General features: G+C 51.5%; 1 protein-coding gene across 1 annotated transcript in view; it reads left to right on the top strand.

Moving 5' to 3' along the window:
* The window catches only part of LOC311243461 (nck-associated protein 5-like), a 100,140-nt gene that overhangs the window by 37,546 nt on the left and 48,572 nt on the right, over positions 1 to 14,022 (top strand). The gene's annotated exons all lie outside the window — the stretch shown is intronic.

The raw sequence follows: 14,022 nt of genomic DNA, 5'->3' as shown, positions 1-14,022 counted from the left end.
CCTCGGGCTGGGCGGTAGTTTAGTGTAGTTTGATAGATTGACCTCGGGGCTGGGTGGTAGTTCAGTGTCGTTTGATAGATTGACCTCGGGCTGGGCGGTAGTTCAGTGTCGTTTGATAGATTGACCTCGGGGCTGGGCGGTAGTTCAGTGTCGTTTGATAGAAGACCTCGGGCTGGGCGGTAGTTCAGTGTCGTTTGATAGAAGACCTCGGGCTGGGCAGTAGTTCAGTGTCGTTTGATAGAGACCTCGGGCTGGGCGGTAGTTCAGTGTCGTTTGATAGAAGACCTCAGGGCTGGGCGGTAGTTCAGTGTCGTTTGATAGATTGACCTCGGGCTGGGCGGTAGTTCAGTGTCGTTTGATAGAGACCTCGGGCTGGGCGGTAGTTCAGTGTCGTTTGATAGAAGACCTCGGGCTGGGCGGTAGTTCAGTGTCGTTTGATAGAAGACCTCGGGCTGGGCGGTAGTTCAGTGTCGTTTGATAGAAGACCTCGGGGCTGGGCGGTAGTTCAGTGTCGTTTGATAGAGACCTCAGGCTGGGCGGTAGTTCAGTGTCGTTTGATAGATTGACCTCGGGCTGGGCGGTAGTTCAGTGTCGTTTGATAGATTGACCTCAGGCTGGGCGGTAGTTCAGTGTCGTTTGATAGAAGACCTCGGGCTGGGCGGTAGTTCAGTGTCGTTTGATAGACACCTCGGGCTGGGTGGTAGTTCAGTGTCGTTTGATAGACACCTCGGGCTGGGCGGTAGTTCAGTGTCGTTTGATAGACACCTCGGGCTGGGCAGTAGTTCAGTGTTGTTTGATAGAAGACCTCGGGCTGGGTGGTAGTTCAGTGTCGTTTGATAGAAGACCTCGGGCTGGGTGGTAGTTCAGTGTCGTTTGATAGAAGACCTCGGGCTGGGCGGTAGTTCAGTGTCGTTTGATAGACACCTCGGGCTGGGCGGTAGTTCAGTGTCGTTTGATAGAGACCTCGGGCTGGGCGGTAGTTCAGTGTCGTTTGATAGAAGACCTCGGGCTGGGCGGTAGTTCAGTGTCGTTTGATAGAAGACCTCGGGCTGGGCGGTAGTTCAGTGTCGTTTGATAGAAGACCTCGGGGCTGGGCGGTAGTTCAGTGTCGTTTGATAGAGACCTCAGGCTGGGCGGTAGTTCAGTGTCGTTTGATAGATTGACCTCGGGCTGGGCGGTAGTTCAGTGTCGTTTGATAGATTGACCTCAGGCTGGGCGGTAGTTCAGTGTCGTTTGATAGAAGACCTCGGGCTGGGCGGTAGTTCAGTGTCGTTTGATAGACACCTCGGGCTGGGTGGTAGTTCAGTGTCGTTTGATAGACACCTCGGGCTGGGCGGTAGTTCAGTGTCGTTTGATAGACACCTCGGGCTGGGCGGTAGTTCAGTGTCGTTTGATAGAAGACCTCGGGCTGGGTGGTAGTTCAGTGTCGTTTGATAGAAGACCTCGGGCTGGGCGGTAGTTCAGTGTCGTTTGATAGACACCTCGGGCTGGGCGGTAGTTCAGTGTCGTTTGATAGAAGACCTCGGGCTGGGCGGTAGTTCAGTGTCGTTTGATAGATTGACCTCAGGCTGGGCGGTAGTTCAGTGTCGTTTGATAGATTGACCTCAGGCTGGGCGGTAGTTCAGTGTCGTTTGATAGAAGACCTCGGGCTGGGCGGTAGTTCAGTGTCGTTTGATAGAAGACCTCGGGCTGGGCGGTAGTTCAGTGACGTTTGATAGAAGACCTCGGGGCTGGGCGGTAGTTCAGTGTTGTTTGATAGAAGACCTCGGGCTGGGCGGTAGTTCAGTGTCGTTTGATAGAGACCTCGGGGCTGGGCGGTAGTTCAGTGTCGTTTGATAGATTGACCTCGGGCTGGGCGGTAGTTCAGTGTCGTTTGATAGATTGACCTCAGGCTGGGCGGTAGTTCAGTGTCGTTTGATAGAAGACCTCGGGCTGGGCGGTAGTTCAGTGTCGTTTGATAGACACCTCGGGCTGGGTGGTAGTTCAGTGTCGTTTGATAGACACCTCGGGCTGGGCGGTAGTTCAGTGTCGTTTGATAGACACCTCGGGCTGGGCGGTAGTTCAGTGTCGTTTGATAGAAGACCTCGGGCTGGGTGGTAGTTCAGTGTCGTGTGATAGAAGACCTCGGGGCTGGGTGGTAGTTCAGTGTCGTGTGATAGATTGACCTCGGGCTGGGCGGTAGTTCAGTGTCGTTTGATAGAAGACCTCGGGCTGGGCGGTAGTTCAGTGTCGTGTGATAGATTGACCTCGGGCTGGGCGGTAGTTCAGTGTCGTTTGATAGAAGACCTCGGGCTGGGCGGTAGTTCAGTGTCGTTTGATAGATTGACCTCGGGCTGGGCGGTAGTTCAGTGTCGTTTTTGTTTTGTCCTCCTTCCTGCAGTGGATCTGCGTCGAGATGAAATGATGACATCACGCCAGTGTTGTAGTACTCGAGTCCGAGTGGACTTGAGCACTGATGACTTGGACTTGGACTTGAACTCGAGCATTGACTGCATTCGGACTCGGAAGGTGCAGATGAGGACTCAGACTTGTTCATTCATAAATACAGTTATTTATATATTTATTTTAAGATTGATTTATTTTAGGGCGGCTACGTGGCGTAGTGGGCAAGGCGCTCGCCACGAAATTCTGGAGACGCTGGCCTCGTCAGTTCGAGCCCAGCGCTCCACATTTGCTTTCAGTTTAGCTGGTCGTCCGTACTAATACACATTGGCCGTATTACAGGGTGGGAAACTGATGGGTGGGGATCGGGCGTTGTGGACAGCGACTCCTATAGGTCGGTTGGTGCGCCTGCGCAGTAGAATCAGGAAGTGTCAGGGGCAGCGTGAGCCTCCCACGCGTTACTCCTCGCCACTGAGAGATCGAGCTGCGCAGGTGAAAAGATGCGACTGCTGTTACCTCAAGTACCGGAGGGGACTTGTGCTATGTATGACTTAGTCCACATTGCAGCTGGCTTGTGGGAGGCAAGAAACAGCGTCCGTGACAGGGGAGGGTTGAATTGGATGATACGAAATTGGGATGGGAGAAAAATATAGAAAATGGGAGAAAAAGTGGATAAAAAAAAAATATTGATTTATTTTTGCATTTATCGCTTTATTCTACTGGGCAGTCCAGTAGAGAGAGAGAGAGAGAGGTGGAACGGGAGACAGAGTGGGGGGAAGACATTCGACAAATAACGACGGGTTCGGGAATCGAACCCGGGTCGGCCGTGCCGCGACTCAGCGCATTATGTGGTTCGCCACTGGGGCGCCCGTTATTTATTTTTATATTTATTTTTATTTATGTCACAAAGTAAATAAACTCCCTTCGAAATGGTTACCGCTGTGTCATTTATGTTTAATGTAGACCTTTTTTTGTTTGTATGTCGGCTCTTTGACTGCCAGAGTGGAGTGGACTCAACCTTGATGACTTGGACTCGGACTCGGACTAGGGTAACGGGGACTCGACTCGGGCTCTTCTTTGGTGACTCGGACTTGGACTCGAACTCGAACACTGGGGACTCGAGACTCGACTCGGACTCGAGATTTAGTCACTCGACTACAACACTGCGTCACGCTACACGATCTTATCTCTTATATTTATAAAACGATCAGATTGAGTTTGTCACGACGCAGTGCAGTGTGACGAACATCAACGGGACTTTTGATCATCTGACGACGCTTCACACGACGCACCTGTGGTGAATCCTCACACTCGTCACAATAACAGCTTCTTATCACCTGACTATATATGGAATATACCTCCTTCTTTATAGTATTCTAATAAAACTGAATACATGTGCATGCGTTCTTCTCATCACACTTGAGGGAGATGGAGGAAGTGAGAGAGAGAGAGAGAGAAACAGAGAGAGAGAGGAGAGAGACGGAAGGAAAGAGAGATGGATAGAGAGAGAGAGAGAAACAGAGAGAGAGGGAAGGAAAGAGAGAGAGAGAGAGGGAGGGAGGGAGAAACCGAGAGAGAGGAGAGAGAGAGAGAGAGAAAGAAATGGATATATAGAGAGAGAGAGAGAGAGAGAGAGGGAGGGAGAGAGAAACAGAGAGAGAGAGAAACAGAGTGAAGAGAGAGAGGAGAGAGAAAGAGGGAGAGAGAGAGAGAGTCAACCAATTTAAATGGCAACAGCTTATATCTCACATGTACTCGTAATCGACCTACTCTACCCTCCGTGTCGCAACCCTCTGCCTGTGACCCGTTCCCTTTGTCACTCTGCATTCATCATCGCCGCCATAGATAGACGCAGTCCGCTCCCCTATAGAGAGAGGGGGAGAGCTCTACTCTATTCCACCCAGCCGCCCGTGAGAACCCCCCCCCCCCCCCCCTCTCTCCCTCCCTCCCTCCCGAGCTGAGGCTGCGTGGTAATTCCCGTGAAAGGCGGCTATTTGTCTCCAACGGACGCCTCGTTTCTTTTCCCCTCTGGTGTCGCGTTGCACCTTGTGCCGTCACCCCCTCAGTCAGTGCGTCCAAACCTCGCCTCGAGCGCACGTTTTTATATCTCTCTGTTGTTTACGCAAGGTATCCGCTTTACGGGGCCATTTCAGGAGGAACAAAAACACTGCACGCCGTCCCGCTCCGAGGCCAAACACTCGATACACCGTGTTTTGTCCCGCGATCGCTCCTCTCTAAAGCTGTGGACAAGAGGGCCCCGGTCGCATCTTGTTTACCCGCCCTGTGTCTGATTTACTGGCCATGTTTTTGAGAAGTCTGCTCTTTTCCCAAGTAAAACAAAGCCTCCATCGGCCCGGGTTGTTATTGTGCCTCGTCCAATCGGAAGCCTCTCTCTCTCTCTTATCTGTTTGGTTTACCCTTCGGCTTCCTTTTCCCCTTTTTTAATCAGTTATAGACGTTCGCTTTAATCCCGCCTTATCGCTGAGAGCTGAAGAGTTGTGTCTGCTTTTCAGAGCGTTCCGCGAAACACGTCCACTTATCCGCGTGGTTGTGTAAACGAAACGTCAACATTTCACATTTCAACACACTTTCATTCTTTTATTTAATCTTCATGGGGATTGTTTGTCTTCCTTTATTTGGCAATGTGAAACCCCTCTTTGGTGTCACATGTCTCACTGGCCCACGCATGACAGGTCAAGGGTAAAGTCGCAGGCGATTGGACGTCTGGGGAGGGTCTTGGCTTCCTGTTAATCCGGTCTGTGTGTGATGTGTGAATAAATGTGCATTGACTGCATGAGTTCTTCTTATCACACTTGAGGGAGAGCGAGAGAGAAAGAGAAAGAAAGAAAGAAAGAAAGAAAGAAAGAAAGAAAGAAAGAAAGAAAGAAAGAAAGAAAGAAAGAAAGAAAGAAAGAAAGAAAGAAAGAAAGAAAGAAAGAAAGAAAGAGAAAGAAAGAAAGAAAGAGATAAACAGAGAGAGCTGGGAGGGAGAGAGAGAGAAACAGAGAGAGAGGAAAGAGAGAGAAACAGGGAGAGAGAGAAGAAAGAGAGATAGAGAGAGGGAGAGAGAGAAACAGAGAGGAGAAAGAGAGATAGAGAGAGGAGAGAGAGAAACAGGGAGAGAGAGGAGAAAGAGAGATGGAGAGAGGGAGAGGGAGAAACAGAGAGGAGAAAGAGAGATAGAGAGAGGGAGAGAGAGAAACGGAGAGGAGAAAGAGAGAGAGAGAAACAGGAGAGAGAGAGAGAGAGTCAACTAATTGAAATGGCAACAGCTCATGTCTCACATGTACCTACCGGGGGATGAGGGGACATCATCCTAAATTGTCTTTACCGGCATAAATGTCCTCAGGAGGCAACATTGACTCTTTTGCAGTTCATGCTGATAAAACAACAAGCGGAGCAGAGAGACGGTTTCAACCTGACAATGAAAACAAAGGACTTTCTAGACGACGAACGTTACGTCTGATTCCCTTTCAGCTGTTGATGTTATTTAATACAAATCCAACAGGAAATCAACCGCAGTCCGAGTCATTCTGCCAATAGAATGTTTGATATTGTTGTTGTGGACACGGTACACCTAGGGGTGGCTGCCAATAGAATGTTTGATATTGTTGTTGTGGACATGGTACACCTAGGGGTGGCTGCCGATAGAATGTTTGATATTGTTGGCGTGTGGACACGGTACACCTAGGGGTGGCTGCCAATAGAATGTTTGATATTGTTGGCGTGTGGACACGGTACACCTAGGGGTGGCTGCCAATAGAATGTTTGATATTGTTGTTGTGGACACGGTACACCTAGGGGTGGCTGCCAATAGACTGTTTGATATTGTTGTTGTGGACACGGTACACCTAGGGGTGGCTGCCAATAGACTGTTTGATATTGTTGTTGTGGACACGGTACACCTAGGGGTGGCTGCCGATAGAATGTTTGATATTGTTGTTGTGGACACGGTACACCTAGGGGTGGCTGCCGATAGAATGTTTGATATTGTTGTTGTGGACACGGTACACCTAGGGGTGGCTGCCAATAGAATGTTTGATATTGTTGTTGTGGACACGGTACACCTAGGGGTGGCTGCCAATAGAATGTTTGATATTGTTGTTGTGGACATGGTACACCTAGGGGTGGCTGCCAATAGACTGTTTGATATTGTTGGACATGAGCGGATCAGAAAGTCAGAATCACAACAACTGCCACTAGAACCTTCATTCAAATGATGGCGTCGCCATGGTAACACATCAACTTCCTGATGCCTCGAGCGAGAGTTATAAGAAGAGGCTAGGTCAGTGTTGTCTCTAGGAAATGTTTGAATATGGCTTCCCCTAACTAACTAACTAACTAACTAACTAACTAACTAACTAACTAACTAACTAACTAACTAACTAACTAACTAGTTATTACACGAGCATTACACTAGAGGTTCCAGTAGTGGGCAGCTTGAATTGCCAGGTCCTAGAACCAGCGCTTTGGGGAGATCTTTTATTTTTAGAGCATTAACTCTTTGGAATGGCCTGCCTCGGAACCTCTGCTGCATTTACAGTAGATTCACTTTTTAAAATAATCTTAAATTGTTTTTAAATTGTTTTTAACACTGTAAAGTATTTTTTTGTTTTTGTTTTACACTAATGTAATTTTAGCTATCTTAATTGTTACAGTAGTTTCATTACGCATTGTGTGTATACTGACTTTTAATCATTTTGTTTTTGCAATAGTGATTGTTTTTGTATGTTTTTTTGTGTGTGGACCCCAGGAAGACTAGCTGGTTGCTATCGCACCAGCTAATGGGGATCCCTAATAAAATCAAATCAAATCAACTAGCTAACTAACTAACTAGCTAACTAACTAACTAACAAACAAACTAACTAACTAACTTCCGTGACAACGTTAGGGCTGTGACCTGTCCCCCTCTTATCATTCTAGGTTTCATGCACCAAACCAAACGTGATTTCCATGACAACATTATCATAAATCAGTCGTCCCACTATGTATTCAAGAAACTCCTCGCTGTCAGATGAAAAGAAGCGGCTGGCGACTCCACATGTATTGGAGGAGGCATGTGGTAGTCTACTCTACACCCTCCCCAGACCGACAGTAGGGCAGCATGTGGTAGTCTACACCCTCCCCAGACCGACGGTAGGGAAGCATATGGTAGTCTACACCCTCCCCAGACTGGCAGTAGGGCAGCATGTGATAGTCTACACCCTCCCCAGACTGGCAGTAGGGCAGCATGTGGTAGTCTACACCCTCCCCAGACCGACGGTAGGGAAGCATATGGTAGTCTACACCCTCCCCAGACCGACGGTAGGGCAGCATGTGGTAGTCTACACCCTCCCCAGACTGACAGTAGGGCAGCATGTGGTAGTCTACACCCTCCCCAGACCGACAGTAGGGCAGCATGTGGTAGTCTACACCCTCCGCAGACCGACAGTAGGGCAGCAGGTGGCAGTCTACACCCTCCCCAGACCGACAGTAGGGCAGCATGTGGTAGTCTACACCCTCTGCAGACCGACAGTAGGGCAGCAGGTGGCAGTCTACACCCTCCCCCAGACCGACAGTAGGGCAGCATGTGGTAGTCTACACCCTCCCCAGACTGGCAGTAGGGCAGCATGTGGTAGTCTACACCCTCCCCACACCGACAGTAGGGCAGCATGTGGTAGTCTACACCCTCCCCAGACTGACAGTAGGGCAGCATGTGGTAGTCTACACCCTCCCCACACCGACAGTAGGGCAGCACGTGGTAGTCTACACCCTCCCCACACCGACAGTAGGGCAGCATGTGGCAGTCTACACCCTCCCCACACCGACAGTAGGGCAGCATGTGGTAGTCTACACCCTCCCCAGACCGGCAGTAGGGCAGCATGTGGTAGTCTACACCCTCCCCAGACCGGCAGTAGGGCAGCACGTGGTAGTCTACACCCTCCCCAGACCGACAGTAGGGCAGCACGTGGTAGTCTACACCCTCCCCAGACCGACAGTAGGGCAGCATGTGGTAGTCTACACCCTCCCCAGACCGACAGTAGGGCAGCATGTGGTACTCTACACCCTCCCCAGACCGACAGTAGGGCAGCAGGTGGTAGTCTACACCCTCCCCAGACTGACAGTAGGGCAGCATGTGGTAGTCTACACCCTCCCCACACCGACAGTAGGGCAGCATGTGGTAGTCTACACCCTCCCCAGACTGGCAGTAGGGCAGCATGTGGTAGTCTACACCCTCCCCACACCGACAGTAGGGCAACACGTGGTAGTTTACACCCTCCCCAGACTGGCAGTAGGGCAGCATGTGGTAGTCTACACCCTCCCCAGACAGTAGGGCAGCATGTGATAGTCTACACCCTCCCCAGACCGACAGTAGGGCAGCATGTGATAGTCTACACCCTCCCCAGACTGACAGTAGGGCAGCATGTGATAGTCTACACCCTCCCCAGACTGACAGTAGGGCAGCATGTGGTAGTCTACACCCTCCCCAGACAGTAGGGCAGCATGTGATAGTCTACACCCTCCCCACACCGACAGTAGGGCAGCATGTGGTAGTCTACACCCTCCCCACACCGACAGTAGGGCAGCACGTGGTAGTCTACACCCTCCCCACACCGACAGTAGGGCAGCACGTGGTAGTCTACACCCTCCCCACACCGACAGTAGGGCAGCATGTGGTAGTCTACACCCTCCCCACACCGACAGTAGGGCAGCATGTGGTAGTCTACACACCCTCCCCAGACAGACAGTAGGGCAGCATGTGGTAGTCTACACCCTCCCCAGACTGACAGTAGGGCAGCATGTGATAGTCTACACCCTCCCCAGACTGACAGTAGGGCAGCATGTGGTAGTCTACACCCTCCCCAGACAGTAGGGCAGCATGTGATAGTCTACACCCTCCCCACACCGACAGTAGGGCAGCATGTGGTAGTCTACACCCTCCCCACACCGACAGTAGGGCAGCACGTGGTAGTCTACACCCTCCCCACACCGACAGTAGGGCAGCACGTGGTAGTCTACACCCTCCCCACACCGACAGTAGGGCAGCATGTGGTAGTCTACACCCTCCCCACACCGACAGTAGGGCAGCATGTGGTAGTCTACACACCCTCCCCAGACAGACAGTAGGGCAGCATGTGGTAGTCTACACCCTCCCCACACCGACAGTAAGGCAGCATGTGGTAGTCTACACCCTCCCCAGACAGACAGTAGGGCAGCATGTGGTAGTCTACACCCTCCCCAGACAGACAGTAGGGCAGCATGTGGTAGTCTACACCCTCCCCAGACAGACAGTAGGGCAGCATGTGGTAGTCTACACCCTCCCCAGACCGACAGTAGGGCAGCACGTGGTAGTCTACACCCTCCCCAGACCGGCAGTAGGGCAGCACGTGGTAGTCTACACCCTCCCCAGACTGACAGTCGGGCAGCATGTGGTAGTCTACACCCTCCCCAGACAGACAGTAGGGCAGCATGTGGTAGTCTACACCCTCCCCAGACAGACAGTAGGGCAGCATGTGGTAGTCTACACCCTCCCCAGACAGACAGTAGGGCAGCATGTGGTAGTCTACACCCTCCCCAGACCGACAGTAGGGCAGCATGTGGTAGTCTACACCCTCCCCAGACCGACAGTAGGGCAGCATGTGGTAGTCTACACCCTCCCCAGACAGACAGTAGGGCAGCATGTGGTAGTCTACACCCTCCCCAGACCGACAGTAGGGCAGCATGTAGTAGTCTACACCCTCCCCAGACCGACAGTAGGGCAGCATGTGGTAGTCTACATCCTCCCCAGACCGACAGTAGGGCAGCATGTGGTAGTCTACACCCTCCCCAGACCGACAGTAGGGCAGCATGTGGTAGTCTACACCCTCCCCACACCGACAGTAGGGCAGCATGTGGTAGTCTACACCCTCCCCAGACCGACAGTAGGGCAGCATGTGGTAGTCTACACCCTCCCCACACCGACAGTAGGGCAGCATGTGGTAGTCTACATCCTCCCCAGACTGACAGTAGGGCAGCATGTGGTAGTCTACACCCTCCCCAGACCGACAGTAGGGCAGCATGTGGTAGTCTACACCCTCCCCAGACCAACAGTAGGGCAGCATGTGGTAGTCTACATCCTCCCCAGACCGACAGTAGGGCAGCATGTGGTAGTCTACACCCTCCCCAGACCGACAGTAGGGCAGCATGTGGTAGTCTACACCCTCCCCAGACCGACAGTAGGGCAGCATGTGGTAGTCTACACCCTCCCCAGACCAACAGTAGGGCAGCATGTGGTAGTCTACACCCTCCCCAGACTGACAGTAGGGCAGCATGTGGTAGTCTACACCCTCCCCAGACCAACAGTAGGGCAGCACGTGGTAGTCTACACCCTCCCCAGACTGGCAGTAGGGCACCATGTGGTAGTCTACACCCTCCCCAGACTGACAGTAGGGCAGCATGTGGTAGTCTATACCCTCCCCAGACTGACAGTAGGGCAGCACAGCGGCCAGGCGGGAACTTGCATACATTGGGGGAGAAAAGGTGAAAGAGTACATTTAAAAGACTGACAGCTCGTTCCATCAGTCCACACTCTCTCTGTCTGTGTGTGTGTGTGTGTGTGTGTGTGTCTGTGTGGTGTGTGTGTGTGTGTGTGTGTGTGTGTGTGTGTGTGTGTGTGTGTGTGTGTGTGTGTGTGTGCGCGTGTGCGTGTGTGCCAGGCTGTGTGGAAGCTCTCTGCCTGGCACTGCAGTCCCCTCTCCTCCCTGTCAATGGGCCTCTCTGTAAAGACCCAGGCCGCTCACAGACGTCTCAGCTGCTGCCATGACGATGCTGCAGTTCACAAAGTACCCGGCAGTGCTCTCCCTCTCTCCCTCCATCTCTCTCTCTCTCTCTCTCTCTCTCTCTCTCTCTCTCTCTCTCTCTCTCTCTCTCTCTCTCTCTCTCCCTCCATCTCTATCTCTCCCTCTCTCCCTCCATCTCTATCTCTCCCTCTCTCCCTCCATCTCTATCTGTCTCTCTCTCCCTCCATCTCTATCTGTCTCTCTCTCTCCCTCCATCTCTATCTGTCTCTCTCTCCCTCCATCTCTATCTCTCTCTCTCCATCTCTATCTGTCTCTCTCCCTCCATCTCTATCTGTCTCTCTCTCCCTCCATCTCTATCTGTCTCTCTCTCCCTCCATCTCTATCTGTCTCTCTCTCCCTCCACTCTCCCTCCATCTCTATCTGTCTCTCTCTCCCTCCATCTCTATCTGTCTCTCTCTCTCCCTCCATCTCTATCTGTCTCTCTCTCTCCCTCCATCTCGATCTGTCTCTCTCTCTCCCTCCATCTCTATCTGTCTCTCTCTCTCTCCCTCCATCTCTATCTGTATCTCTCTCCCTCCATCTCTATCTGTCTCTCTCTCTCCCTCCATCTCTATCTGTCTCTCTCTCCCCCTCCATCTCTATCTGTCTCTCTCTCCCTCCATCTCTATCTGTCTCTCTCTCCTTCCATCTCTATCTGTCTCTCTCTCCCTCCATCTCTATCTGTCTCTCTCTCCCTCCATCTCTATCTGTCTCTCTCTCCCTCCATCTCTATCTGTCTCTCTCTCCCTCCATCTCTATCTGTCTCTCTCTCCCTCCATCTCTATCTCTCTCTCTCCATCTCTATCTGTCTCTCTCTCTCTCCCTCCATCTCTATCTGTCTCTCTCTCCCTCCATCTCTATCTGTCTCTCTCTCCCTCCATCTATATCTGTCTCTCTCTCTCTCCCTCCATCTCTATCTGTATCTCTCTCCCTCCATCTCTATCTCTCTCTCTCCCATTTGCACCCTCCCCTCCCCTCTTTCTCTCTCACTACCTCCCTCCTGTCTCTCTACCGCTCTCTCTCTCTCTCCCCCATTTGCCCCCTCCCCTCTCTCTCTCTCTGCCTCCGGTCTCTACCTCTCTCTCTCTCTCTCTCTCGCGCGTCGCAGGGCTCGTGGAACTGCAGTCCTGAGAAACAGAGAGAGAGATAGAGAGAGAGAGGGGGGGCAGAGAGGGGGGGGAGAGAGAGGAGAGATAGATAAATACAGAGAGAGAGAGTGAGAGAGAGAGCGGGGGGGAGAGAGAGAGATGCAGAGAGAGAGAGAGTGAGAGAGATAAATACACAGAGAGAGTGAGAGTGAGAGATAAATACAGAGAGAGAGAAAGAGAGAGAGACAGATGCAGAGAGAGATATACACACAGGGAGACAGAGATAGAGAGATACACAGAGAGAGAGAGATACAGAGAGAGATAAATACACACAGAGAGAAAGAGAGATACAGAGAGAAAGAGAGATACAGAGAGAGAGAGATACAGAGAGAGATAAATACACAGAGAGAAAGAGAGATACAGAGAGAGAGATACAGAGAGAGAGAGATACAGAGAGACAGAGTAAGAGTGAGCGAGAGAGAGCGAGAGAGATACAGAGAGAGAGAGACAGAGTAAGAGTGAGAGAGAGATACAGAGAGAGACAGAGTAAGAGAGACAGACAGGCAGATAAATAGTAAGAGAGAGAGAGACAGACAGAGAAACAGTAAGAGAGAGAGAGAGACAGAAAGAGTAAGAGAGAGCGATACAGAGAGAGTAAGAGAGAGACAGACAGAGAAACAGTAAGAGAGAGAGAGAGAGACAGAAAGAGTAAGAGAGAGAGAGACAGAGAGAGTAGGAGAGAGAGAGAGCGATACAGAGAGAGTAAGAGAGAGAGAGACAGAAACAGTAAGAGAGAGAGAGACAGAAAGAGTAAGAGAGAGAGAGACAGAAAGAGTAAGAGAGAGAGAGAGAGAGAGAGGAGAAAGGGTTCTAGTGATGCTGGCTCAGCCCACCAGTAGAAACCACAGCAGTAGCAGGACCAGCAGTGATATATTTAGCATCACTTGTGTTGTCTTTTGGTACAGTACATGCTGTAATTTCCATGTGGATGGTCCACCAGAGCGCTCGCAGCGATGGTTGCACAGGTCCTCCCCCCCCCCCCTCCTCCCGGCCCAGAGCCTGGACGTGCATTAGCGAAGACAACGGCTGATATTTATAACCACTCAATAACGCTCCAGTGTCCCACTCCCAAGGTTAAACGTTACGCTATAATATACATTATACACGCGCGCGGATCGGGGCAGCGACGCTCACTCAGTCAATCGCGGCTCGATAAGCGAGGGCCTCGGGTTCTGACGCCGCCGCTTAGCTCGGGTCGCGGGGGTTCAGGAGGATATACACACGGACCGATTTCGCTTTTCGCTCGGTAATCTTCTCGTAAGCGTTTCTGGGTTACATAACTGTCTACACATAAAGGTCTGTGTGGTCGTCAGTGTGATTTCGTACCCTCGAATTAGAGAGGAAACCGGGGCAGAGCGGCCCGAGAGGCACAAGAGGCATATTCTGGCCGCGGGGCGAAACACAGCCAGGGGGGTTCTGAGTCTATTCTGGAGTCGCTGTGAGTAAATCTCATGCATTAACAACAGCAGCACTGTGGAGGACAACATGCATTAACAACAGCACTGTGGAGGACAACATGCATTAACAACAGCACTGTGGAGGACAACATGCATTAACAACAGCAGCACCGTGGAGGACAACATGCATTAACAACAGCAGCACTGTGGAGGACAACATGCATTAACAACAGCACTGTGGAGGACAACATGCATTAACAGCAGCAGCACTGTGGAGGACAACATGCATTAACAACA

This window comes from Notolepis coatsorum (assembly GCF_963971535.1).
Source record: "Notolepis coatsorum genome assembly, chromosome: 17".
Taxonomy (NCBI): Eukaryota; Metazoa; Chordata; class Actinopteri; order Aulopiformes; family Paralepididae; genus Notolepis; species Notolepis coatsorum.
This window is presented reverse-complemented; position numbering and strand designations above follow the sequence as displayed.